This window comes from Stegostoma tigrinum, chromosome 8, assembly GCF_030684315.1.
Source record: "Stegostoma tigrinum isolate sSteTig4 chromosome 8, sSteTig4.hap1, whole genome shotgun sequence".
NCBI lineage: Eukaryota > Metazoa > Chordata > Chondrichthyes > Orectolobiformes > Stegostomatidae > Stegostoma > Stegostoma tigrinum.
The window spans coordinates 101196576-101216943 of NC_081361.1; the positions used below are offsets into that span (position 1 = coordinate 101196576).

At 45.5% G+C, this 20368-nt stretch overlaps 1 protein-coding gene across 4 annotated transcripts in view; it reads left to right on the forward strand.

The window, feature by feature from the left end:
- The window catches only part of slc44a5b (solute carrier family 44 member 5b), a 276251-nt gene that overhangs the window by 100768 nt on the left and 155115 nt on the right, over positions 1-20368 (forward strand). The window lies entirely within an intron of this gene.

The following is a 20368-nucleotide window of genomic DNA, read 5'->3' on the forward strand; positions in this document are numbered from 1 at the left end:
TTCAATAATTACTTTGAATCTTATTGTTGAATCTGCTTCCACTGCCCTTTCAGGCAGTACTTTCTAGATTACAAGAACTTACAGTGTTAACAAAAATGTTCTCTCTATCTCCAGCTGTATTTGATACAACAGAAATGTTAATCTACTTGTGTCTGAAGTAGGGCCATAAGAATTAGGACCAGGAGTATGCCATTCAGCCCTTCGAGCCTGCTCCACTATTCAATAAGATCATTGCTGATTCAAAACTCCTCACATCCACTTTGCTGCTCTTTCCCCATCACCCTTGATTTGCCAACTAATCAAGAATCTATCTAACTTAGCCTTAAATTTACTGAAGGACTCTGCCCCACAGCTGTCTGTGGCAAGGAGTTACAAAGACTCCGAACCCCCTGAGAAAAGAAATTTCTCCTCATCTCAGACTTAAATTTGTACCACTTTTATCCTGAGACTATGCCCTCTGGTCCGAGACTCTCCCATGAGGGGAAACATCCTCTCAGTATTTACCCTGTCAAACGCCTTAAAAATCCATATGGTAGGGGTGGAGGTTAGGTAGGCCTTAGGTTTAGGGCAAAAGTTCGACACAACATCACAGACCTGTACTGTTCTGTAGTATGTTCTATTTCAGAATCTCTGTTGCTAGGATGGGTGATAATTTGAATAGTGTGAAGGCAAAACAAATGTGATCCACCTTGAGCTCATTGACAACTCTTCTGCCCAAATCCTAACTCACTCCAAGATGTGGGACTCCCGTATTCACTGACCTACATTGCCTCCTGATTAAACTATGTCTTGACTGTTACTTTATTAAATTTGCATCCTCATTTTCAAATTCCTTCCACCACCTCAGTCCTCCCTATCTCTGTATTCTCCTTCAGCCCATTAATCTTAAGCCTCCCTGAGTCTGAGATCTGAAGCCTCCCTGAGTCTGAGAACTGAAGCATCCCTGAGTCAGAGATCTGAAGCCTCCCTGAGTCTGAGATCCGAACCCTCCCTCAGTCTGAGATCTGAAGCCTCCCTGAGTCTGAGATCTGAACCCTCCCTGAGTCTGAGATCTGAACCCTCCCTGTGCCTTCAGCTGCCTGGTCCACCAGCTCTGAAACCCTCTTGCTAAACATTCTCATTTCTCTCTGTCTCCACCTTTGAGCTGCTCTGTCAAACCTACCATTTTGACCCAGTTTCTGAACCCCTCTCCCAATATCAGTATGTGGCTCAGTGTCAAATATTGTCTAACAGTACTCCTGTGAACCAACCTTGAAATGTTTTCATAACATTGTGGTGCTATGCCAATGCAAGTTGTTGTTGACAAGTTTATTATTTATACTAGAGCCTTTGCCGTTAGGTTAACTGCTTGTGTGTGACTGTAGCATTCTCAACAAGCTGACAAACAACCTCCACACTCTGGATCAGCCAATGCATTGCGGTTCTGTCTGACAATACATTCTAGCAAAGTGGACATGATGCTGAAACAACACACTCACTGACAAAGAAACTGTGTGGAGCGACAGCGAGTATCATAGTGGCTTTTTGTTGACGAGATAAATCTCCAGGGAGTGTTGCCAGAAGCTGTACAAATGCGAAACTGCAATATTTGGACCTGGCCTGTGAAATTGCTGGCAAGGCCTTTCAAAAGCAGAGCTTGCATTGTTAAAGGACCGGTCACAACGTCAGGACGTCACAAAGTGCATAACAGCCAATGAGACAATGTAGGAGAAATGCAAGTGTAGGATCCCAATCCGGTTTTCACTAGAGACTGTACCCAACGTAGTTCTCACTGCGAGGAATAAATATTGACTGGGTTATCAGGGAGAACCATCTACTCTTGTCTTGGTGGTGGCTGTGTAATCGGTTATACCCCCTGAGAGGGCAGAAAGCTCACCTCCCTTCCCGTGGATGTTTTAGTTGAAGCTTTTCTTCTTGTACTTTCCGTGATCAGGAGATGAGAAACGGATTTGGAGAAAGGAGTAACCATTCTACACAGAATAACAAGAGGTTGCTCATTGGTTGTGTCAATGTTGGCATGGCATCCACCAAGTAGATAATGCCAATGTTGACCCAACAAGTATATCTTTGGGATGTTGGCATCCCTGGCTGGGTCATCATTTATTGCCTATTCCTATTTGTCCTTGAGAAGTTGGTGGTGAGCTGCCTTCTTGAACCGCTGCAGCCCATGTGCAGTGGGCTGACCCACAATGCCATCAGGGAGCGAATTCCAGGATTCTGACCCAGCGGTATGGCGTCTCAATGATTAGCCCTGCTACCTCACAGCTGCAGGGACCTGAGTTTGATTCCAGCTTTGGGGAACTCTGTGTGGAGTTTGCACATTCTCCTCATGCCTGTTTGGGTTTCCTCTGGGTGCTCCAGTTTCCTCCCACAGTCCAAAGATATGCAGGTTAGGTGGTTGGCCGTGCTAAATTTCCCTGTAGTGTGCAGGCTAAGTGGGTTAGCCATGGGAAATGCAAGGTTACAGGGATTGAGTTGTGGGGTGGTCTGGGTGGGATGTTATTTGGAGAGCTGGTATATACTCAATGGGCCAAATGGCCTGCTTCCACACTGTAGGGATTCTACGATACTGAAGGAATGGTGAAATATTTCAAACTAGGATGGTGAGTAGCTTGGAGGGGAACTTGCAGGTGGGGGTGTTCTGCTGCAGGCTGGAATTCCTGTCTGAAACTTCATTTTGGCCCCAGTTTACATATATCCATGCAGCTCTGTATTCTGTGTAAACGCCTGATTTTACAAAATTTAAGTGAAGTGTCTCATTCCAAATACAAAAGTGAGGCGTCTGCCCAATGGTGATGCTCCACTCACAGAGACAAGGCCAACATGCCTGCTTTAAAACAACAACAATCTGCATTCATATACCACCTTTAAAACTGCAAACGTTTACTTCTCAGGAATGCAAATCAGACATAAACTGGGACAGAGCCACACAGGATGTCTCACCTTGTGAACAAAGACCTGGTCAAAAGATCAGTTGGTGAGAAGTGATATAACATAGGAGTGAGAGAGGAGGGAAGTGCAGAGAGTTGAGGAGGGTTTTCAGCGAGCACAGTTCACAGGACACTGTTGAGCTGGCAGAGGTTATAGAAACAGGAGATGTGTGTTTGGGGTGATGGTCTGGTAGGGGTGGGAGCACCATGATGGAGTTTGAATGGAAGGATTAAAAGTTTAAAGTTGAGGCGTTGATATAATTCAGTCTAGTGTTGGTGGTTAGTGATGGTTGAAGGGGTTTTTGATGTGAATTAGTTATCGGCAGTATGTTTTGAATGGACAAAGCAATGAGGGCCAGGAAAGCATTGGAATAACCATTGGGCGAACTAGGATCCTTTAATATAATTTTGGAATGTGGTGGTTCGTGAGCTGAAATGCTGCGGCTAGATTTTATGGGCCCCATTGGTCCCTTGAATGTTGGTGAGGATCACAATCCCAGCAAGCAAACTGCTGCAGTTTAAAGTGGTGCCGTTGGCTGATGAGCAGACCTGAGCATTTCCGACATTTTATTTCCCCTTAACCAATTCAGTCTTTGCTTCGTACTTTGCAGAAGGTGTGATGCTAAGCTGACAGCTGTCTCTGCTGACTTGTCCCATGTCCCATCTGTCAGTGGTAGCAGGAGATAAAATAAAACAGGCCTGTGAAGCTGTTCCAACTTATAAGGGAAGCCAAATGTATAAGAAATGTAATAAAACTCTGTTTTATTTGCCAATGATCTACATCAAGCTGGTTGTCTCAACCCTTGTTAATTAGAGTCACACACAGAACAGTAACTTGAGGTCATCCAAAACTCTACTGCCCTTGTCTTAACCCACAACAACTCCATTTCCTCAAAACCTATGCCCCCCACAGTCCTCACTGACTGATGTTGGGACCGAGTTAAGAAATGTCTTGCTTTTAAAATTCTCCTCCTTGCTTTCAAAGACGGATTTTTGCTGACAATTGACAATGGATTCACAGTCATCATTAAACTCTTAATTCCAGATACTTTATTGAATTCAAATTGCACCATCTGCCGTGGTGGAATTCGAACCCCTGTGCCCAGAATGTTATCTGGGTCTCTAGATTAACAGTCCAGTGACAATACCACAAGGCCATTACTTCCTCTTGGCACCTTAGCTCTATGCTGGCTCTTTGCTAATCAATGACTTGCCCTCAGACACTTTCCCCATAGACCTGCAACTTCTTCTTTTCTACAATAATTTTTGAAAGCTATGATTGAATCTACTCCCACTCCCCTTTCAGGTAGCGTGTTCCAGATGGCAACAATTCACCGTGCAGAACAATCCCCGGCCCCCCACATCCCCCCCGCCCCCCCCACCCATCACCCCCTCCCTGAGGTCAGTACTGACCCTCTGACAGTGTGACACTCCCTCAGTACTGACCCTCTAACAGGGTGACACGCCCGCAGTACTGACCCTCTGACAATGCGGCTCTCCCTCAGTACTGACCCTCTGACAATGCGGCTCTCCCTCAGTACTGACCCTCCGACAGTGTGGCACTCCCTCAGTACTGACCCTCTGACAGTGTGGCGCTCCCTCAGTACTGACCCTCCGACAGTGTGGCACTCCCTCAGTACTGACCCTCTGACAGTGCGGCACTCCCTCAGCACTGACCCTCTGACAGTGTGGCACTCCCTCAGTACTGACCCTCTGACAGTGTGGCGCTCCCTCAGTACTGACCCTCTGAGAGTGCAGCACTCCCTCAGTACTGACCCTCTGACAGTGACACCATAATTGAGTTTTGACTCGGGACAAATAGTGTTTGATAGAGCTGTCAGATGAATAATTTGGAGTCAAGATTTGATCGGATGTTGCTTCCCAGTTACTGTGAATACCTCAGAGAGGAATGATTATCTGGAGTTTAATAGCAACTATACTCTCTGTAACCACAAGAGCCAGGGCTGCCATGGTGCTGTTTTATTCTCACATTTCACATTCATGTTAATGATGCCCAGCTCCCATTGATCCCATTATCGGTTACACCAGCCTCCTCTGCTGGTAAATGCAGTGAATATGGACTGTGCAACAGCCCTATCTCACCACGCTCTTACTGCAAGCAGTTGTCATAGAGACAGGACACACCTGAAGTGCTCGTGGTTACTTATTTAAATCATTGACCAATGCATTAATGTAGTTGCCTGCAGGAGCTCAGCACTGTCCATTCCCAGCTCAGTCTCTCCTTGCAGATTCTGTGGTGGTGTGTTATCATTGCAGCTTCAGGATGCAATCATCTGGGTCTGAACCTAAGGGAAATATCTCCTGTCTGAGTGCTGTGATCCCTCTCTGATGCTTGTGGTATTTCCATCACTGAATGCATTTAAGATTGGGATAGGCTGGCCTTGCAGGGAATAGTAGGAAATGGGAAAAGGGCAGTGAAGTGAAGTTGGTGAAGGTCGCGATTGTGTAGAATAGTGTGGGAGACATGATGGGGTGAATTGCCTACTCCCATTCCATTGTCTCCATTATCAATCCTCAGGCACAACTTGTAGCAACTCCACTGAGGAATGGACAGTAAAATTCATTGTTTTCCTTTATTCATTCATGAGATGAGGGTATTTCTGGCCAGGCAGCATTCATTGCCCATCTGTAATTGCCCAGAGGGCAGTTAAGAGACAACCACATTGCTGTGGGTCTGGAGTCACACATTGGCCAGACCAGGTAGGGAGGGCAGTTTCCTTCCCTAAAGGACATTAGTGACCCAGCTGGATTATTCCAACACTCGGCAATGGAATCAGGGTCATCATGAGTCTCTTAATTCCAGATTTGCTTTGTTTTCAGTTCCCTTCATCTGCCTTGGTGGGATTTGAACACGAGTTTTCAGAATGTTATCTGTGTGTCTGTATTCACATCCCAGTGATAATACCACTGGGCCATAGCCTCCCAGTTGTCAAGGGGAACATGAAAGAAGATATGACGGGAAAAGAACAGTTGGCTGGTGTCCCTGAGAAATTCTCCATTCATCATAGACCCCGAAAGAATGTGTGTTTGACGGTGCAAATCGCATATATGTCTGACTTGCCTTGTGGGCTTCAACATAATGGACTATTGTGTTCATTTCCAAACATTACCAGCCTTCCCTCTAGGTACTCTCTAACACAGACAGTGCTGGAGACCACTGCGAGTCTGGTGCCATCTGTGAAGAGGAAAACAGAGTTAACATTTCGGGTCCAGTGGCACGTCTCCAGAACTGCTTGCTGCTGGGAAAAGGTGGTTACTATGCTGGTGACAAGAGGTGTTGTTGGGAGGGAAACAGAGTGAGCAGGTAGGTGAGGAAGGAGCTCAGAGACAGAGAGAACAGACAGGTTGGACAGTCGGAGGGACTGCTAGTAGTGAGCAAGGGAGAAAGAGAAGCTAAAAAAATGACCCAAAGAGCTGGAAATGATGCTGGAAATCTGAAACAAAATCAGAAATTGCTGGAAAAACTCGGCAGTGTCTATGGAGGGAAAACAGAGTGCATGCTTCAAGTCCAGTGACATTTCTTCAGAACTGAACAGAAGAAAAGTGATAATGGCGAAAATATGTGGGTGAAAATGGGTTGGCCATGATGAAAGCAGCCTGTATGATGACAGAGCCTGGGGTGTAGGGGTGATTAGATTAGATTAGATTCCCTACAGTGTGGAAACAGGCCCTTCGGCCCAACAAGTCTACATTGTCCTTTGAAGCATCCCTCCCAGACCCATTCCCCTATAACCCACAAACCCCTGAACACTGCAGGCAATTAGCATGGCCAATCCACCCTAACCTGCACATCTTTGGACTGTGGGAGGAAACCGGAGCACCCGGAGGAAACCCACGCAGACACGGGGAGAATGTGCAAACTCCACACAGACAGTCACCCGAGGCTGGAATTGAACCTGGGTCCCTGGTGCTGTGAGGCTGCAGTGCGAACCACTGAGCCATCGTGCTGCTGGGTGGGTAAAGGACATGGAAGAAGCTGGTCAGGGTTTAAATTTATTGAGCTCAATATTGAGCGCAGAAGGCTGCAGCTACCTGAAATGGAAAATGAGATGCTATTCTTCCAGGCTGAAGTGAGCTTTGCTGAACCATTGTGTGAGATGTTGGCCATGGAACAGGGCAGTGTGTCAAAGCGGCAGGCAACTGGAAGCTCAGGGTCTTTTTTTGTGGAGGCAATGTAGGTGTTCCACAAAGTGGTCACTCAGTCAGCACTTCACCCCCAGTGCACAGCAGATCACGTTGTCAGTACTCTGCCTTTTTGGCAAACAAGGGGAAATGAAAGACTATCTATAAATGCAAGGCATTTTCGTCTGAACGAGACCCTCAGTGTCCTTAATTCGAGGACCAAGGAGACTCAGCCTGGCTCAGATCATAATGTGATGGTGGGGCAAAGGCAGGAGGTGGGCCCCAAGCATGGAAGCTGCACTGTGCTATTTGTGTTATCCTGTACCCAACCAACTGAGCTGCACCGACAAGGAACAGGGAAGTTGGAAGATCTCAAGGAAACAACCATGTTCATACTGACTGTCAGAACAGGCTCGAAATGGTGAGAGACTTACATTCATGTCATCTTTCCGTCACTAAGTTCAAATTTCTTGAGTTAATAGCTGGAAGGATGAGGATGTGAGTAAAAGTATTGCAGTGAAAATTCTTTGATTCATCCTCAATGGCTCATTTCTGTTTAACCTCCGGACCTCCATGATGTGTTGGAATTGCAGCTTTGGGGATGACTCCCAGAGCAGACAGGCTGGAAGGTGAGAGATTTTTCTTTTACACGCAGACTTGTTGGGATCTGGAACGTGCAGCCCAAAAGGGCAGAGGCAGCAGATTCAATAACATCTCAAAAAAGAGAATTGGGGAATTATTGCGATCAAGGGAAAAAGCAGAGGAGTAAGATCTGGGAAGTTATTTTATGCAGGGATTTGTAGGGTTCAAGGCAGTTAGAAAGATGGAGCGCAGTGAGAACAGAAAAATAACAAAGTGAAGGGTATTTCATTTGTTTCTTTAACAACAGTTATGGCAAATTTGCCAATATTTATCTGGCATGTTATCACCGAGAACATGATTTGAACATAATGATATCACAGGAACATTGCAAAGGGCAGTGAGATGCTGCTCCAAACCTTCCCTTCCTGTTAATAAAAACAGAAATTGCTCGAAAATATTGTACAGTCACCATGAACATTTAGGTGATGGGAGAGGAGATTTCCACGTGGGGAACTAACTCTGCATTTTCATGTTCACACATAAGCTCCAAGGAGTCCTCTGACAGTGTGGCGCTCCCTCAGTACTGACCCTCTGACAGTGCGGCACTCCCTCAGTACTGACTCTCTGAGAGTGCAGCGCTCCCTCAGCACTGCCCCCTGACAGTATGACACTGCCTCAATACTGACCCTCTCACAGTTTAGCACTCCTTTCGTACCGATGCTGTGACAGTGCGACACTCCGTCACTTACTGACCCTCTGACAGTGCTGCACTCCCCCAGTACTATCCCTCCCACGTTTCAGCAATTGCTCAGCCCTGATGCTGTGACAGTGTGGCACTCCCTCGGTACTGACCCTTGATAGTTCCTGAATCCCTCAGCACCAACCCTCTGACAGTGCGACACTCTCTCAGCACTGACCCTCTGACAGTGCGACACTCCCTCAGTACTGACCCTCTGACAGTGCAACACTCCCTCAGTACTGACCCTCCGACAGTGCGACACTCCCTCAGCACTGACCCTCCGACAGTGCAGCACTCCCTCAGTACTGACCCTCTGACAGTGCGGCACTCCCTCAGTCCTGACCCTCTGACAGTGCGACACTCCCTCAGCACTGACCCTCTGACAGTGCAACACTCCCTCAGTACTGACCCTCTGACAGTGTGACACTCCCTCAGCACTGACCTCCGACAGTGCGGCACTCCCTCAGCACTGACCCTCTAACAGTGCAGCGCTCCCTCAGTACTGACCCTCTGACAGTGCGACACTCCCTCAGCACTGACCCTCTGACAGTGCAACACTCCCTCATTTCTGCGGTGAATGTGTAGGCTGGTGTCTCTGGTGTTAATTGACTCTGAAATGGTGGAATTCTGAGCTGGAAGAGCAGTTGTTGTACCTTAATGGTTTTAATGTCTTTGCGAACCTATAGTTTCTCTGAGGCCATTAAGGCTGAGATCACGGGACAGGAATTCAATGTGGATTGTGTTTTATTGCACATTGGAAGTAAATGAGCTGTCTCAATCTTTTCTTAACTCAATAGAACGATGCAGCAAACAAGCATTAACTCCTTGTTTTACATGCTGTCTTGGATCTCGAGCAGCCAACATCAGTCAGTCTCAGTGTAAATAACTGGAGAAAATTAAAAGAGGAAAATAAAGGGCGGTCTGTGAATTGTATTCATTTAACATCCATTCAGAAGTTTAGCCATGAGGTTTAAACAGATTTTATAAAATTTCAGACTTGCAAGACATCGAGCTGTTCAACACAGAAACGGACCCTTCACACAAATTCGTCTATGCTGACCACACGTCAAGTTACACGTTTAACAACATTTTTCCTATTGCAGAGAGACTAGGGTGGAATGCAATATTCCAAAAGTGGCCTAACCAATGTCCTGTGCATGACTTCTGAATTCTGACACTCAATGTACTGACCTATAAAGGCAAGCATACCAAATGTTTTCTTCACTATCCTGTTTACCTGCAACTCCACTTTCAAAGAAGTATGCACCTGCATCCATCGGTCTCTTTGTTCAGCAACACGCCCCAGGAGCATATTATTAAGTTTATAATTCCTGCCCTGATTTGTCTTACCAAAATGCTGCACCTCACAGTTATTTAAATTAAACTCCATCTGCCAGTCCACAGCTCACTGACCCATCTGACCCCAACACAATCTGACACAACCTTTGTCACTGTACACTATAATGCTAATATTGGTGTCATCTACAAACTTTCTGACCATACCTCCTGTGTTCACATCCAAATAGTTTATTTAAATGATAAAAATCACCAATCCTTGCTGCACATCACTGGTCACAGGCCACTCGTCTGAAAAATAACCTTCATCCACCACCCTCTGTCTCCTAGTTTCAAACCAATTTTGTGTCTAATTCACTACTGGCCCTGGATCCCACGTGATCTAACCTTGCTAACCAGCCTAATGTGCAAAACCTGGTCGAACGCCTTGCTGACTCCATATAGACAATGTCTAATGCTCTGCTTTCATGAACCTTCTGTATCACTTCTTCAAAAAAAATTCAATCAAGTTGGTGAGACACAATTTCTCACACACTTAGCCAGGTTGACTATTCCTAATCGGTCCTTGTCTTTCCAGATATACGTACATCCTATCGCTCAGAATCCCCTCCAACAGCTTGCTCACCACTGACATCAGGCTCACCGGTCTGTCATTCTCTGGCTTTTCCTTACCACTTTTCTTAAGTAATGGCATCACGTTAGCCAATCTCCAGTCTACTAGCACCTCACCTGTGGCTACCGATGATGCAAGTATCTCATCAAATGATCCAGCAATTTCTTCCCAACACAGTTTTGGGATACAGTTAATCAGATCCAGGGACTTATCCACCTTTATGCATTTTAAAATGTCCTGCACCTCTTCCTCCGGAATATGGATACTTTTCAAGATTTCACTGTTTATTTCCCCAAGTCCTCTCGCTCCCTTATTCTTCTCCATTGTAAATACTGACACAAACTTCTCATTTAGCATCTCACCCATCTTCTGCAGTTCCACATATATACAGCCTTATTGATCTTTCAGGGGCCTATTCTTTCTTTAGTTGCTCTTTTGTCCTTAATGTATTTACAGAATCTCTTTGAATTCTCCTTAACCCTTTTGACCAAAGTCATCTCAAGTCCCCTTTTTGCCCTACTGATTTCCCTCTAAACTATACTCCCACTGCCCTTACACTCCTCTGGAGATTCACTCGATCTCAGCTGCCTATATCTGACATATGCCTCCTTTCTCTTGACCAGAGTCTCAACTAGTCTATTCACCCAGCATTCCTTACAATACCAGCCTTGCACTTCGTGCTAACAGGAATGTACTGTCTGTGGATAAAAAACTGAAAGAACTGGGGTCCTGGGTTCGAATCCCACCATGGCAGATGATGGAATTTGAATTCAATAAGGTATCTGGAATTAGGAATCCAATGATGACTGCGAATCATTGTCAATTGTTGGAAAAATCTATCTGGTTCACTAATGTTCTTTAGAGAAGGAAATCTGCAATCCTTACCTATATGTGACTCCAGACCCACAGCAATGTGATTGACTCTAAACAGCCCTCTGGGCAATTAGGAATGGGAAATAAATGCTGCCCTAGCCAGTGACACCCTCATCTTGTGAATGAATAAGAACAAAACCAGAAGTTGCTGGAAAGGCTTAGCAGGTCTGGCAGCATCTGTGAAGACAAAATCAGAGTTCATGTTTCAGGTCCAGTGAGCCTCCCTCAGAACGTTCATCCACATATTGAAGAAGAAAATTTTCTTGTACAAGCTTAACTGATTCCTTCTCATCTAAGGACTTAACGCTATGGCAGTCCCAGTTTATGTTTGAAAAGTTAAAAACCCCCACCATTACCAACCTACAGACATCTGAAATCTCCTTACATATTTACTTCTCAATTTCCTGCTGACTAATGAGAGGTCTGCAGTACAATTTCAATATGGTAATCATCCCTTTCTTATCTTTCAGTTCCGCCCACATAACTCAATTGTATGTTCTTCCAGGAATATCCTCTGAAAGTATGGACATAATGTTATCCCTAAGCAAAAACACCACCCCCCCTCCTCTCTTGCCCCCTTTTATCCTTCCGTAGCATCCATACCCTGGAACATTAAGCTGCCAGTCCTGCTCCTCCCTGGTATTGGTCCCCTTTTAGAACAAGGGTCCATACTGCGGTGTATAAATATGTGATCTGCATCAAATTGAAGCAAAGACATCAAATCCATTTGTTGTGACACAGGGAAACTCCTCAAACTATGTGTTTAAACCATTCAAGACAAAACAGCTATTTAATTGGCACCACATCCACAAGCCTCCACTGTCTCCACCCCTGATGCTCATTAGCAGCAGTGTGTTCTATTTACAAGATGCATTGCAGAGATTCTCCAGAGATCCTCAGACAGCACCTTCCAAACCCACGACTATTTAGAAAGATACATTGGATCACCAGCCCCCTGCAAGCTCCCCTCCAAACCACTCACCATCCTGACTTGGAAATATATTGCCTTTCCTTCAGTTTCACTGGATCAAAATCTTGGAATTCCCTCCCTCAGGGCATTGTGGGTCAATCTACAGCAGGTGGGCTGCAGCGCCACAAGAAGATAGCTCACCCCCACCTTCTCAAGGGCAACTAGGGACGGGCATTAAATGCTGGGCCAATTGGAAATAGCTGCCTTAGAAATAATGTTTTGAAAAATCATAAATTGTGCCAATGAATGTTGGAAGTACACTAAGTGTCTATTTGCTTTGCTAAGAACCTGGCCGAGGCTAAATTGCTGTTTTCAGTAAAACAATCCTTCGGTAAAAGCTTTTTAATTTTTTCTTAGGGAATGGTCCCTGTTTCAGGAAGCTCCTATGCTGCATTGAAACTGTTACTCAGTCTGCACCTCTCTCAAATCAATCCTGAACAAGAAACCAACCTCAGACTGATAACCCCCAAAAGAACCAGGCTGCCTCCCGCTCCCTACAGCACCTATCCTCCTAGCCCTAACCAGTCAGCCGTTGGCCCATGATCCTTTTTCCTGTCTGAGTGGAAGTTCAGCTGTCGCTGTCAGAGTGGGTTTCCTCTCTTATGTCTGGGCGCTATGGTGGTGAGTTCAAATCCATGTTCAGGGAATGATCTCCATGACTCGGCTGATGGGACCCGCTGCACTGAGTGACATATTGAGGGAGTGCTGCCATGTCAGAGATGGCATCTTTTCAAAGCTAAGGTCCAACTGCCTTCTCAAGTGAGTGTAGAAGGTGGCAATGCATTCCTTTGATGAAGAGTAGGTCAAGAAATGGCCAATACTTAAGGCTGGGAATGATGAATTCCTGATCAGTTGGCAAATCAATGGTTACAGGGAAAGGGCAGGAAAGGGGGCACAAGGAACGTCGGATCAGCCACAATCTCATTGAATGGCAAAGCAGGGTTGAAGGGCTGAATGGTCTACTCCTGTTCCTATTCCTTACAGTCTTGGGATACTTCTCTTTCAACCTCCATCACAAAAACAGACTGGAACGACCTGGAATGATGTTGTGTCATGAATATAGTCAAATATGTTCTGAAGCAGGAGTGATTAATAAGCAAAACTTGACACAGAGCCATGTGAGATATTGGCTGAAGGAGTAACTTAGAGGAGGACAAATTTAGTTAGAGGTCAAAACTGCTTAGAAAAAGTGGCTGCGATGGCATTCATGAGTAGTGGGATCTTGCGGTATACAGAATAGCTACCCATTTTGCCATTGTTAACTTTAAAGGGCTTTGGGATGTGTCAGGGTCATGAATGGGGGCCATAAAACTGCAACATTCCCCTGTATTTAATGGAAATAGACCATGTCTGGGATTTAAATTTTGCGCTGCATTTGAAATGCTCATAAAATAATCTTCGCCGATATAACGAGTAAAAACTCAACTCAAAAGAGCCTGTAACTCAAATGACGTAAACAGATTAACAAGATACATTGTGTTATTTGATGTAATGATGTGTTTTCCCTTTCTGTATTTCAACTGTAATGAGCACAAATAAAGAAGAGGAGATTGTCTTTTCAATTGAGAGGCATCATTTCAGTTTAATGAAAAATATAAAAAGGCGTCAGGGTAATTAGTTTTTTTGCAAATTGACAAAACCCCGACTCTATTACAGCTTAACTCAATAGAATCCCATTGGTTGGTGCAGTTATGGGTGAAATGGTCCAGTTATGTATCATTCGGGCAAAATGAGGGCAGGTTTTTTTTGCTCTTTCAGGGGATGTGAGAGTCCCTGGCAAAGCCAACACTTACTGCTCATCCCTAACTGCCCCTTAAACTCAGTGACATGCTGGGTCAGTTTTCTTTTTTTTAATTCATTGATGGGATGAGGGCATCAGTGGCCAGGCAGTATTCATTGTCCATCCCTAATTGCCCAGAGGGCAGTTAAGAGTCAACCACATCACTGTGGCTCTGGAGTCACATGTAGGCCAGACCAGGTAAGGATGGCAGTTTCCTTCTACAAAGGACATTAGTGAACCAGATGAGTTTTACAATAATTCAATGACAGACTTACGGTTACTATCACTGAGACCAGCTTTTTATTCGAGTTCCATAAATCGCTGTTACTCGGAAGTGCTTTTCAAATTTGTTATCTCTGAGTGAATGAAACTAGTTTGTAATCGACAAATCATCGAATCCCTACCAACCACATCCTGAGGATCACCATTGGCCAGAAACTCACAGCTTGTGAATCCAGCATACCATGCCCACAGTGATTCCCACAGGCTGCATACCTTACCTTCTGACTTCCCAAAGTCATTCCATCACAAAATATGAAAAAAAACAGAAAGCTCTAGAATTTTATCATGACGCTGTACATTCCAAGCAAACACAGAGAATGCTGGAGAAACAGAGTTAATGTTTTGAGTCTGGTATGGCTCTGCTTCAGAACATCATCTGTACATCCCGAAATGTGTTACACCCAAATCAGGTGTGTGATTGTTATTTTTCCTATTCATTTATGGAAGTTGAGTGGGCCAGCATTCATTGTCCGTCCCTAATTGCCCTTGGGAAGGTGTCCTCTTTGAGGTCTCCATGGTTGCAGATACAGCAACACACCAGAACTGGACACCATTCAGAAAAAAGCAGCCTCCTGAGTTTTTGAGTTTGAGTTTGATTTATTGTCACATGTCCTGAAATACAGTGAAAAGTGTTGTTTTGTGCGCTGGACAGGCAGATTGTACTATCAGAGTACGTCAGGGTAGCAGAACAGATTGCAGAATACAGTGTTATAGTAGTGATGGGTGGAAGTCTGGTTTGTGTGGTGGACTGGGCTGTATTCACGACTCTCTGTAATTTCTCTTGGTGATGGGAGAAGCAGTTGCCAAACCATGCTGTGATACATCCAAATAGAATGCTTCATCTGGTGCAGCTACAAAAATTGCTAAGAGTCTCTGTGGAAATGCCAAATTTCCTTAGCCTCCCAAGGAAGTAGAGCCATTCTTGCGCTTCCTTGAATGTCACATTGCCATGAGTGGACCAGGACAGATTGTTGGGATCATCACTTCCAGGAACTTGACATTATTGACAATCTCCACCTTAGCACCTTTGAATCAGACAGTGACATGCCCTCCACTCCACCTCCTGAAGTCAATGACCAGCTCCTTCGTTGTGCTGATATCAAGAGAAATTGTTGCCTTTACACCATGCCAATAAGCACTTTCCTGCATTCTGTCTCATCATCGTTTGAGATCCAACCTACAACAATGGTCATCAGCAAATATGTAAATAGAGTTGGGCAGGAATTTGGCTAGACAGTGGTGCGTGTATAAGGAGAACAGCAGGGGGCTGAGTACGCAGCCTTGTGGGGCACTGATATGGGGTATTATGGTAGAGGAGGTGTTGTCGCTTATCTTTACCGACTGCAGTCTATGGATCTGGAAGTCGAGGATCCAGTTACAGAAGGGGGAGCTGAGTGCTAGGTCTTGGAGTTTAGAGATGAGTTTGTTTGGAATTATGGTGTTGAAGGCAGAGCTGTAGTCAATCAGTAGAGTTAACCCAATTGCACCACATCCACAAGCATCCATTCCTTCCTCCACTGACACTCAGTTGCAGCGGTGTGTACTGTCTACAAGCTGCACCAGTTTCTTAGACTGCCTTTGTGTTCCCATGAGCTAAATGCCTGGTTGGACAGGGACAGGAGATACATGAGTCTGACCTGCAATTTTCCCTTCCAAGCCACTCACCATCCTGACTTGGAAATATATTGCCGTTCCCTCACTGTCACTGGGTCAAATTATTTTCTTCTTTATTCATTAGTGGGAGGAGGACGTTGCTGACCAGGCAGCATTTATTGTCCATCCCTAATTGCCCAGAGGGCAATTCAGCATCAACCACATTGCTGTGGCTCTGGAGTCACATGTAGGCCAGACCAGGTAAGGTTGGCAGTTTCCTTCCCTAAAGGGCATTAGTGAACCAGATGGGTTTTTCCTGACAATCGAAAATGGATTCATGGTCATTATTAGATTCTTAACTCCAGATTTTTTTTACTGAATTCAAATTCCACCATTTTCTGCGGTGGGATTCAAACCCAGGTCCCCAGAATGTTATTCAGGTCTCTGGATTAACAGTCCAACAATAATACCACTAAGCCATTGTCCCCTCTGAAATCCTTGAATTCCCTCCCTAATGGCATTGTAGGTCTACGTAAAGCACATTGACTGCAGCAGTTCAAGAAGGAAGCTGACCACCAACTTCTTAAGGGCAACTAGGGACTGGCAATAAACACTGGACCAGGCAGTGATACAAACCTACAGAGAATGAGTTGGGAGAATCATCCCTTTCTGTCTGTCATTGCTAAATGTGATATTATTCCCAGAGTTTACATTCCACGCAGTCACAGGGGAGTATCTTTAAACCCAACACAGCATCGTATAGCTGTGACTGTAGTGGCATGAGGATGTTTGAGGTGTGCTTTAATTCTATCCATCGTAACAAACACAGAGCTTCTGAATTCTATTGCTGGGCAGCAGCAAACAGTGGATATCTTGAGCAGTCTATGGAGGGGGGAGGAGAATAAATATAGAAAAAGCTTTTCAGAACCCAAGGGCAGACCAAAGCATTTCACAGCCAATGAAGTGTCTTGGAACAACAATCTGAATGTAATGGAGATCACAGGGCAGCCGATTTACACACAGCAAGATCCTACATATAACACTTTCTGATGAGCCACACAATCCATTTTCAATGATATTATTGAAAAATAACTGAGGTATGTATAACCTGAGAGGGTTCAGGGGAGGGGAATAAGAATTATTCCAGGAAAGGGAGATTTCCCATGCTGCAAATGTTGCATTTGGAGTCGAGGAGATTGAGGGGGGTTATAATAGAGCTTTGGTTTGAATTGAAAGCATAAAGCCGTTCCCCTTGGCCTGATGGCACTACTACTGAGGGGTACATGGATTAAACCTATTAGTGAGGGAAACACAGGCGAATAGGAGGTAAAAATGTCTCACGCAGTGAGTGATAACAACTTAGATTCCAGGGATGGGAATGGAGGAAGTGAAGACAATGAATTTATGCAAAAGGAAATAGAGAGATCAGTGAGGGGCTGTGGTGGTAGAACAGTGGATGTGAGTGATTGAGTTGCTAATGATCTGCCATAAACTCAATGGTCCAAGCTACCTCTTGCAGTACTGTAATGACACTGTTACTCTAGAAATATGGGCCAAGTGGTCACAGAGAACTCTCCTCCTCATGGTCAGTGGGATCCGTCACCTCCAGCTGTGAGTGCAAAAATCATCTCCGCAAAATAGCTCATCCAGAAAGCAACATCTCTGACCAGGCAGCGTTCCCTCAGCACTGTGCTGCACATTCATTTTACTCGAATAGCTGGGGAAGGAATTATAGCCTCCTCTCAAGACGAGTAATCTATGCAGTGGCCTCAGCCTCAGTAATGTGTTGCCACCAGGGTTGAAGTTCTCGGGGCATGAGTTCAGTCTGCAGGCGATGGTCTCACAGGAACAGCCACAGTCACAGTTTCAGCTGCCCCTTAAGTTCCACCCCCGAAGCAATTGGCCACATCTTTCCCGAGCCATCCTCATGTGATGTTCCGTGGAATGCTGTATCCTAGCCCTCAGCAACAGGCCAATTCCCAGGTCTCAGTGGGATGGGTTTCTGGTCAAGTATGAGCTAAACCATCTCTGGGATGTTAATGATTAATGATTGAAAATTAATTGCTCTTCAAGGATAGGTTAACTCTGTGGGCTAGCTTATTTTAAACAGTGAAACAGATTACGAGTTACGAAGCAGATGGTACAGTACTCACAGCACATGGAGTCCTTAAAGATACACTGCCTTAAAGGCAAGGTACCCATGCAGCACCATGGACAGCTAGTCATCAGGTTGTAGGGTGTGCTTCAATAGGGACTGGAGGATTTCTGATGGGTTTGTAAATGTTGTTGAAGTCTTGTGTCAATAGGAGTGCTGTCAGTGGGAGTGGTGTTCTTCAAGGAGAATATTTTCCCTTCAGACTTGAGGAGGTTCATTTTGTGCAAACATCACTCCAGCTGTCATTGGTGTCAACATCCCGAAAATGAACCACGTGGCTTTGTGGAGGTGATACTGACCACGTTTGTGGCTGGGACCCCTCTGCCAGGTGGAGCATCTGTATTCTGCCATTAGGGAGACCAAGCCAGTGAGAGTCAGTGTGCCGTGTGTTGGCTCTGCCACCCCAGGTTGGCACTTGCAAGCTTCCGTATGAGATTCATTCTCACCTTGAGCACGGCTGTTGGTATTCTGGTGACTGATCAATGCATGGGCAAGATGCCAAAGTATTTTGCCACTGAGTGAGTTATTGGCCACAGAATTGGACATGAAGTTCCTTCCTTTAGCCTTCAAGTCACTCAGAGGGAAGTTGATGAGCAGCTTTGGTCAGTCATGAAGATAATTCTGCACAGTATTCGCTGAGACTGAATGTCAGTTGTTACCCAACCCCAGCCCCCAGGCAACTCCACACACATTCTCTGTAACAGCTGCGGGAAGCAATCTGACATGAAAAACATGCAGTGCAGAGAATATGATCTGCCTGGGAATTCACTGTGTGGGAGAGCCTGGGAGCAATAGAACTTTGACATTTGCAGTTCCCTTTATTTTAGGAAATAAGCAAATACTTTTAGCAATACCAAACTGGAAAAAAGAGCCTTTGAACAATTGTCCACTGTCCAGCAGTGACACGTCCTCTCGGCATAGTTCAGCAAAAGCTCATAAGTCCCAGTTGCTCCTGGGGTTTCAGCCCAGAACTCAATCAGGATTCCTGAGAGTTCCAGGATTTCCAATTTCCACTTGGGAAACTGATACCCGGATCATTTCACATTCTCATTTCTGTGTCACTTTCATGTCAGTGTCTACATGAAATTTTCCAAGGTACTGATCGGCCCAGTGGTAAGTTAGGGCTCGATGTGTGAGTGAGTGGAGGACTGGATATGGGAGGTTATTGTAATGACAACTGTAAGAGAAAGCAGCAGGTGCATGTGAGGAAAGGGGCTTTGTGGAGCACCAGCAGCCTCCATTCCTCTGAGCCTGGAGACCCGGATTCAAGTCCCACCAGCTCCAGAGGGGTGTCATAGCTTACTGTAAACAGGTCGATTAGGAAGATATCTTCAAGTGCTTGGAGTAGGCCATTCAGCCCCTGAAGGTTCTGCGGTTCCATGATGTACACAGCTTGGGATGAACAACAATGATAAAGTCTCCCTTGGCTCCAGAGAGCTGAGAGCTGGCACCTCCCAGACTGATTGGCCTTCCTGTTATTCAATCTGAAAATGTTGGTATCCCTCCACCCACTGGATGGGCTAGCTCTTCAACAACATTTGATAGTGAGTTAATTGGAGACATGCTGGTCCCCAGGCAACACCTAGCCATTCCACCATGTCCCTAAAAATCCAACATAACAGGGGACTGCGGAAGAATGATACACCAATAGAGAGTAGGATAGTACAGCAGAGGAACAGGCCGTTTGGCCCATCATGTCTGTGCTGACTATGATGCCAATAATCCCATCCGCCTGTGCATGCTCCATATCCCCTTAGTCCCTGCCTGTTCATGTGTCTGAATAAATGTCTCTGAAACGGTGCTATTGTGTCTGCATCTCTCAGCTCCCCCTGGCAGCACATTCCAGGCATCTACCACCCTCTGTATAAAAATCCTGCCTCACAGATCTCCTTTACACTGCCCCCCCCCTCACTTTGAACCTCAGCCCCCTAGTTGTTGACATTTCCACTCTAGGTAACGTACTCCAACTATCCGCCATATCCAGGCCTCTCGTAATTTTACAAACTTCTATCAGGTTGTCCCATATCTCTGACACTGGCACGAACAATCCAAGTTTGCCTATCCTCTCCGTGCAGCTAATCCAATCCAATCCTGGTAAAGCTCTTCTGCACCTGCTCCGAAGGCAACTGGTGTATGGTTTACAGCCTCATTGAACGTGGCCCCAGTCCCAGCCGAAGGTGTTCCAGTTGAGTTAATAGGACCCAGCCTCAGAGATAACAAGGTGTAGACCAGGATGAGCACAGCAGGCCAAGCAGCATTAGAGGAGCAGGAAGGCTGACGTTTCAGGCCTAGACGACCCAGCCTCACTCTGTTTGCAGTGCACAGCCACTGCAGGAGCTGGGACAAGGGGAGAGGGAAAATAAACAATATCAGGATGGATGTTAGGAAGAAAGAAGGGAGGAAACTTTTTTT